This window comes from Pseudopipra pipra, chromosome 6 (assembly GCF_036250125.1).
Source record: "Pseudopipra pipra isolate bDixPip1 chromosome 6, bDixPip1.hap1, whole genome shotgun sequence".
Classification (NCBI taxonomy): domain Eukaryota; kingdom Metazoa; phylum Chordata; class Aves; order Passeriformes; family Pipridae; genus Pseudopipra; species Pseudopipra pipra.
The window spans coordinates 24100132-24107483 of record NC_087554.1 but is presented as its reverse complement, the minus strand read 5'-3'; the positions used below and the strand labels follow the sequence as shown (position 1 = coordinate 24107483).

The following is a 7352-nucleotide window of genomic DNA, read 5'->3' as shown; positions in this document are numbered from 1 at the left end:
GAGGTGGCTGGTGGAAGCAAGTTGGTGCTTGTCCACTGAAGATAGAAGACCCAAAAGTCAAAGAAGCAGCCACATGGAGCCATCTGAACCCTCTGTGGGTGATAAGTTACAGCTGTGCTGGGACAGGGGACCCTCCAGGGCACCCGCTGAGCCAGCCCCCATCACTGTTGTGCCCCGGCTCTGTGCCAGACACCTGGAGAGCTTGTGGCTGGAGCAATCCCTGCAGAGTGAGCTGCTGGCCAGCAGGACAGGGCTGCAGATTGGGGAGAGACTTGCTTACAGGAAGTGAAACAGGAGATATGGCCCTAACATTTGGAAAATTCTCTGTAAATTATATTTATTGGGCATACATTACCCAGGTGAGGGCAGGTATGCTCTCACAGGATTGATGAGCCCTTGTCCCAAAAATACCAAGGACCAGGGGTGCTAGGGATGCCTGAGGTGCCACATCTGCTGCCAGTGCATGGGGTGCCATCCCTGCCTGGAGTGTCCACCTGCAGGGAAGGGCTGCTCCTGCATGGACAGCTGGCATAGGTTGCCTGAGACTGGAAAGAGAGACAGGAACAACTGCCATGGGTCATGTCCACTTTTGCCCCAAGGCCATAGCGGTAAGGGTTGGGTCCTACCTTGAGGATAGAAGGTTTCAGGATGGACAAAAGGTGACAAAATGCTGCCAGAATATCAGGGAGGCCCAGGGGCTGCTCACTGGGAGCCACAATGCTGGCTGTGCCATGGTCCATTTTGTCTGTTGGTTGCTAAGGACCCTCTGGGGTTGCGGGTTCTTGAATTCTGTTGGGAGTCTCCTAGGAGGGAATTTGAGGCTTCCCAGTGTTCCACTCCACCCCCAACAACCTCTTTCAAATGACACAAATTTCATTTGGAGTGATTATAGTAATGGAGAGTTTAAGTGCCTCCAGAGAAGTGATGACTGAGCAAATGTATGTGTAAATGCATACATTATTCTATAAATACCTATTATGTTAATTACTCAATCCTGCTAGTAGTAGGCTAGTTAGGGCAGTTAGATGGTGTCTGTGAAATGCTCAGTAGCTGGAGCTGAACTCATAGCTCAAGAGTCATGACTGGATGATGCAGAGGTTGCTGTACCATGGTGATGCTGTCAGCTGTCGGAAATTTGTAAGAGAGCAATGAATCACCAGGAAAGTGCAGGGGAGTTCTATACCTACTGTCTAAAATTGAATTCTCCTTTCCTGTGCTAAAGATAGCAGAGATGCCTGTTTAATTCTCTTCTCCCTCTTTTCATTTATTCCATTTAGTAAATAGATGGGCTATACTTTCTCAGTGAACATTATGTCAGCTTTGACATGTTATGTATTTTATGAGATGACATCTGTCTTTAATGGGCACAATGAATTTTGATTCTGTCTTGATCTATTTTACCCAGGTGATTTATGTGGTGATGACCCAACATCTAAGTCATGGATCTGACAAGAAATCTGTCTCATTGGGGCAAATATGGGCCGACTGATAGTTGCAGGCAAAAATCTGGCTTAGTGTCAGATGTATTGCCAGGCAGTGAAGCACTCAAAATTCTCTGATCCATTAGTATCCCTTAGCTCAACACCGGTAAACTTACAATAAAGCACTGAGCAGAATGGGTATTTAGCACAAACTTATCTATAACAAAACTGCAAGATGGGAGTAATATGGGAGTTAATTCCTAACAAATTGATATAACTCAACCCTCCAAAAAAAGGCTTGAAGTCACATGTAAATAACCTTCTCACATACTTTCACTCATACAGTCTACTCAAGGTTATCATTAAAGCAATAAGTTTTCCTCAGCTTTCTCAACCATCCACAGTTTGATGATACCACAAATTCATGAAAATAATTTAGGCCTGTAGTGACACAAAACTGATTTCAACCAGAAAGAAAATAATTTTTTTAATGACACCTTTACTACTCCCTTGTTATCAGAATCTTCCAAACCTTAAATACAAAATTCAGGGTTTTAATTATGGGGTCTTATGCATAAGGCATAGGTTTCAAAAGTCTTTCTTTTAAGGCAATTTTTAGACAGGGTTGCTTTTCTTTTTAAACAGAGGTGTCTCTTCATATAAAACTCTTTTTTCAGTCTGCTTTCTTTTAAGGCTTGCTGAACTGTTTGAATCCATTTGCCTCTTTAGGACCCATTATGTTCAGAAAATTAAACAGCTTGCAACCAGCTTTTAGATTCCAAAATCCATACAGTGGAGAAAAGGCTGCATACTATAAAGAACAGAGAAGTTGTACATGATCCATTTTTTCCTGTTGACAATGACATCTACAGCAGCAGCACTCCACTTTTCTTTCCATCTTTACATGACACTGTAATTTTGTTATGTCACAAATCCTAGTGAGGTTACTAGTTGCTAGTGATTTGTGAGAAATACACTGTCCTAGTATAGCACCTAACATGGGATTTGCTGAGAATAGAAAGAGACTTTTTGGTCCTTTGATTTCACTTCATACATTTTGTTGCAGAAGGTATGCCAGTGACCAATGACTGCTGAATACCGTTCCATGTTAGGGAACAATTCAGCTTCGAGGAAATCTCTGGAGGCCATCTGGTACAAATTTCTGCTCAAAGCAGGGCAAGTATATTTAAATTTCTCCAAGAACAAAGAATGGAGTCTTTAGTGGCTATTGTGGCAGAAAAGGTCTTTTACACTGTAGAAAACATTCTAAACTTAATGGCAAGACCCCATTCAGGCAAAATTAAACAGATACTTTTTTTATGCTTTTACCATTGCCTTTTCCCTATTACTCTTTCTTCTTAGCCTTCCCCTCCCACCAAGACCAATCCGAGAGAAGTGTTCTGGGGAAAAAAGTGTTAGTCAGCACCAGAAAACACCATACATCCAAGCAGATGACTTCAAAAGAAGACTGTCATAGCATATGGATTCTATACTGCTGATACAAAACCACTGTGTTTTGTTGAAATGTGTTTCAGCAGTGGACAAAAATCTTAGAGATCAGTTTTCTTTCAAAAATGGACATGACAGACAATAAATCACATGAAAAGAAAAGGGAAGAAATTTTGACTTGAAATGTTTAGTCTTTTAATATTAGCAACATGCCTGCATAGACTGATTGCTGCTATTTCATTACACTTTCATATGATAGGAGCAAGTAAAAAAATCTACAGCACAGAAGCATTAACATGGACACTCTAGTAGACATAGATAAACTCCCAGCTTGTTTGGTGAACTGACCTTGGAGGAAAGCACTACTTCTACTGAACTGGCCAATTAGGGGATTGATACATCAGACAGAGAATACTGAAAGTCAGTGAAATCAACTGTGTAAATGGGAAACTCTATGTCTTCATCAAGATTTTTTAAAAATCAGTACTTCTTTGTCTTCATGCACCTTAGTAAGTAGAAAGTATTTCGAAAGTATTGAGAAACCAGAAATTTTCCACTGGGGAAAACTCTGATGTTTGAATAGAGAGCCTAAATTTCCCTACCTGTTTTTCAAAGATGTCTGTGGGTGATCGAGGACTACAAAAAGTTACTCTTCTAATTAAAGAAAAGCAATGGCACATTCAGTGAAATTGAAATGTAATAAGTGCCAGATAAAACAAACAATAAAATAGTTTAGTTTTATCACACTACGTTGTTAAGCTATGGTACTCAGTACCACAAGAAATCACTCATGCCAAAAGCTCAGGATTCTAAGTTGGACTTCACATTTATGTGAAAAATTACAACATTAGCAATCATATTGGAGAGCAAAAAACCCCAAACTTTAAAGTTTTATAAGCCTTCATGCATCAGTAAACAAGCAAATCTTTAACTGTTGAAAATTAGGAAGAAGCCTTCCATGTGGACAAGTTGTTCCATAATTGCCTACCTTGGGGTTTCTTGTACTGCTCTCCAAAGCATCGGATGCTGGCTATAAGCCAAGGCATGGATGACAGGCCTGATTCATAATGGCAATCCTTACTCTAGAATGTAGTGTAACACTTTTTACTTTTTGAGAACTTCATAAATTTAGGATGTGAAATCTATATCACAGATGTTTTACCTGTAAAAACCAAGTGCTACTGATTAATCTCAGCCCTCCACAGCAGCATTAGTTATGTACAGATTAGCCACCCCTTTGGTCAGGGCTAATTACCTCACCAGTACCGTCCAGTAACATCAATCTCAGCAATCTAGTGTTACCTTGTAGCCCAGCATTATGACATAGTTATATCATAGCTAACAGGGTTTGATAGACCACAAGCTTTGTAAGTTTGGAAGGTCTAAGGGCCACGGCTTGCTAGGCTGACTTTGTCTGAACTCTGTCTGACCTTCCTCTGGCTTTGCTTTACTTGATTTTGCTGTAACAGCAACAGACTTGGCACTGGAGACCACGTGTCTGTAAACAACTCACCAATGCTGTAAGAAGTTAAAGGAATGCAGATCTAGAAATGGACAAAACTGGTGCTAGAAATAACAGAGAGAAGAAATTGTATTTAAACCACATAAAGTGTCCTATATACTAAATTCAGCTGTATTGTGAAGCTGCAGAACAATGAAGAGTGAGCAAAAACATAAGAGTGTGCTAAGAAACAAATATGACCCCTAGCAGATCCTGGGGAGTGGAAGAAGAAAACATAAACGTGAACACCATTTGTGTTCAGTAAAGGACTCCACATTGTGGTGACTCACCATGGCCTTGTCCTTACACACCGGAATGAAACCACTGATGTTGGAACTCAAAAGAGCAGAAGGGTGAGCATAACAGCGGGAAAAAGGAGTAGAAAGTAAGAAGTGTGCATATAACAATTGTAACTGTATTATTCCACCCATCTAGTCTTCTCTTCTCCTGTAATAATGAACTAACAACGATTCTTTGATTAGATAGTCAGGATTTCCTTCAGTAAGTTAGTAGTTTTACATATACATCAACAATCTATTATGCATTTTTGCTAGGATGTAACAGGAAACATTTACAGATTTTTACTCTTGGTGTTCTCTGGAGGCATAAAAATAAATCTCCCTTATGGCAATAAGTTTATGACAGTTGAACTGACAAGCCATTGACGTAATTGACAACGCTTATTTTAGGTGTCTCTCTTGTAATGCTGTTTCCTTTTACTTCAGAATTCAAAACTTGGGATTATTAGCAGTTCTTTCCACTTACTTATATTTAAAATTTCTTGCAGCTTTTTTTCCCCAATATTATTAATTCAATATTTCTCTTTTATCTTAAAAATTTTAGTATCTTGCACTGTCACTGACATTAACAAATCTTAGCAATAGTTTTCTTTATTTACTCAGAGTCTCAAACACAGAGAAAGTAACATTTTTCTAAATGTCATGAATCCTGAAAGGAAGACACCTTGTGGAAAAGTAGGAATGTTTAATGGAGAGGAGGAGCACAGGAGGGAAAAAACACGGAAAAGAAGAAGTCCAATTAAAAAAATTATGAGATTGCAGGAGGAGAAAGAGCAGTTTCAAGTTTAGGCCAACCAAACAGTTCCCTATGAAATCACTCTTCCCCTGTCTCTTATACAGAATGCTTAGACACTATCAGACAAGTCACTCAAACTGAACCTTTCACACCTGAGCACTTACTACATGTTGTTTCCCTCACTTTTAGAGTGCTTGTGTTGTTATTCCAGGTCTGCTCAGTGCAACAGTTGAGCATTTGCAGTTGGAATTGAATTGTGCTTTGAACATATAATAGACTGTATAATGCAGAGAGCTCTTAAAAACTATACCACAGATGCATGATAGTGTAAAACTACAAGTATGTGGCACTGTTCACCTCAGTCTCTGTGAACAGGCTCTCCATCAGTCAATTGGAAGTAATAAGGGAAACTCTTCCCATTATGATACTAAATGCGTTATCATTTATGATGCATTTAGATATGTTTGTAATGCTTACAAAGGGAGGGGAAAAAAACTATTAACTTTTCATAGCTTGGGGCTGAATATCATGCTCCTTTATGAGGCCTGTAGTGCATACCAAATAAAACAGTAAAGCCAAACATTGAGTATTTTTTCAGCAAGTGAGCATGATTCATCCAGTAGACTAAAAGATATGGAGATCTTATGGCAAGGAAGTTCAGTAACCAAGTTGAAGCAGTAACATAGTATACATTTCATAAATGGAAAATTGTTTAATTATAAACAAAATTTAATCATAAAAAAACCTTCTTTGACTCTGGAGTATCTTTAATATCTTGCATTTTTAAAGTAAGCTGAAAAACAGAAAATTCTGCCTGTAAAAGCAGCTGACAACCCTGGCATTGGACTTGGCACAGTCACCATGCATACCTCAAGCATTTGAGCTTGTGGAACAAGAAATACCAGCAGCTTCCTATCCTCTTTGCAGGCCTGCAAATTGCTTCCTGCCAGGGCATTCACGGATTCATTACAGGACTCTCCCTGTTGCTTTGATTTTGGCTTGTTTGTTTTTTTAATAAACTGAAACAGCAATATGCCACCAAACAACTCTTTATGCTTGTGGTCAATGCCCTGCTAGAGGCAGACTAGGATTCCCTCTCAGCTTTTTGTTTCCTTCTACCAGATGGTTTCTTACCAATCACAGGCTCCTACTTTGTCTCCTCATCATATCAGTTTTTTCATGTTACTCCATTCAGGTTTCTCTCTCAATTTTTTTTTGCCTTGTCAGTACTGATTAACTGAAGAGACCTTCAACCTCTTCCCTATTGTAATAGGGATATTAGTATCATTTTTTCCATTTCTCTCAAGGATGCTGTCACAGCTTCCCCTCTCCCAGCCAGGCACAGGCTTCCACTTGTACCAATTTCATCTTTCAGCGTCTAATATCTTCACTCCCCTTCCTTTAGTTTTACAGGTTCTTTTCCCCACGAAGAAAAAAAATCCTAGCCTATTTCTTCCTCATTTTCTGTGCTTCCCTGTACTTCAATCTAAGCAGAAGGTGACTGTGTAGCTCTACATGCACATTCCAGTGCTGTAACAGAGATGTCAGAGAATGAGTCATACATATTCCTTCTGTTCAGCAATAAACATGTGGTTTGGACATCAGTAAGAGCTATAAAAGGATTAAGCATGCTGAAGATCATGGCTGTAAAACTCTTAGAAGTATATATTCTGTAATTTGACCAAGTTTGGGCTCTTTCGAATACAAATTTCACAGCAGATATACCCTGTTATAAAGGCTACCCCACTTCCAAATTTTACATCTTTACCAGAAGTATGGACCCACTAGAACCTCTGAAAGGAAGATACTTTTGAATTATTGAACTTTGCATAATAACTTACTTTTCCCAAACTTTCTTCTAGAAATTGGTAAAACTTTCTGTTGATAACTCCAATGTCTGAGTCCATAGTTGCCTGGTAAGTATTGCATCTTGTCAAAATATTTAA

General features: G+C 39.2%; 1 long non-coding RNA gene across 1 annotated transcript; it reads right to left on the bottom strand.

Annotated features, from left to right (window-relative positions):
- Positions 1-306: 306 nt before the first annotated feature.
- Positions 307-871, bottom strand: LOC135416789 (uncharacterized). Its single transcript, XR_010431724.1, has 2 exons — positions 627-871; positions 307-545 (listed from the first exon to the last, which is right to left on the bottom strand). It is a non-coding gene; the product is annotated as an uncharacterized LOC135416789 (long non-coding RNA).
- Positions 872-7352: the final 6481 nt, after the last annotated feature.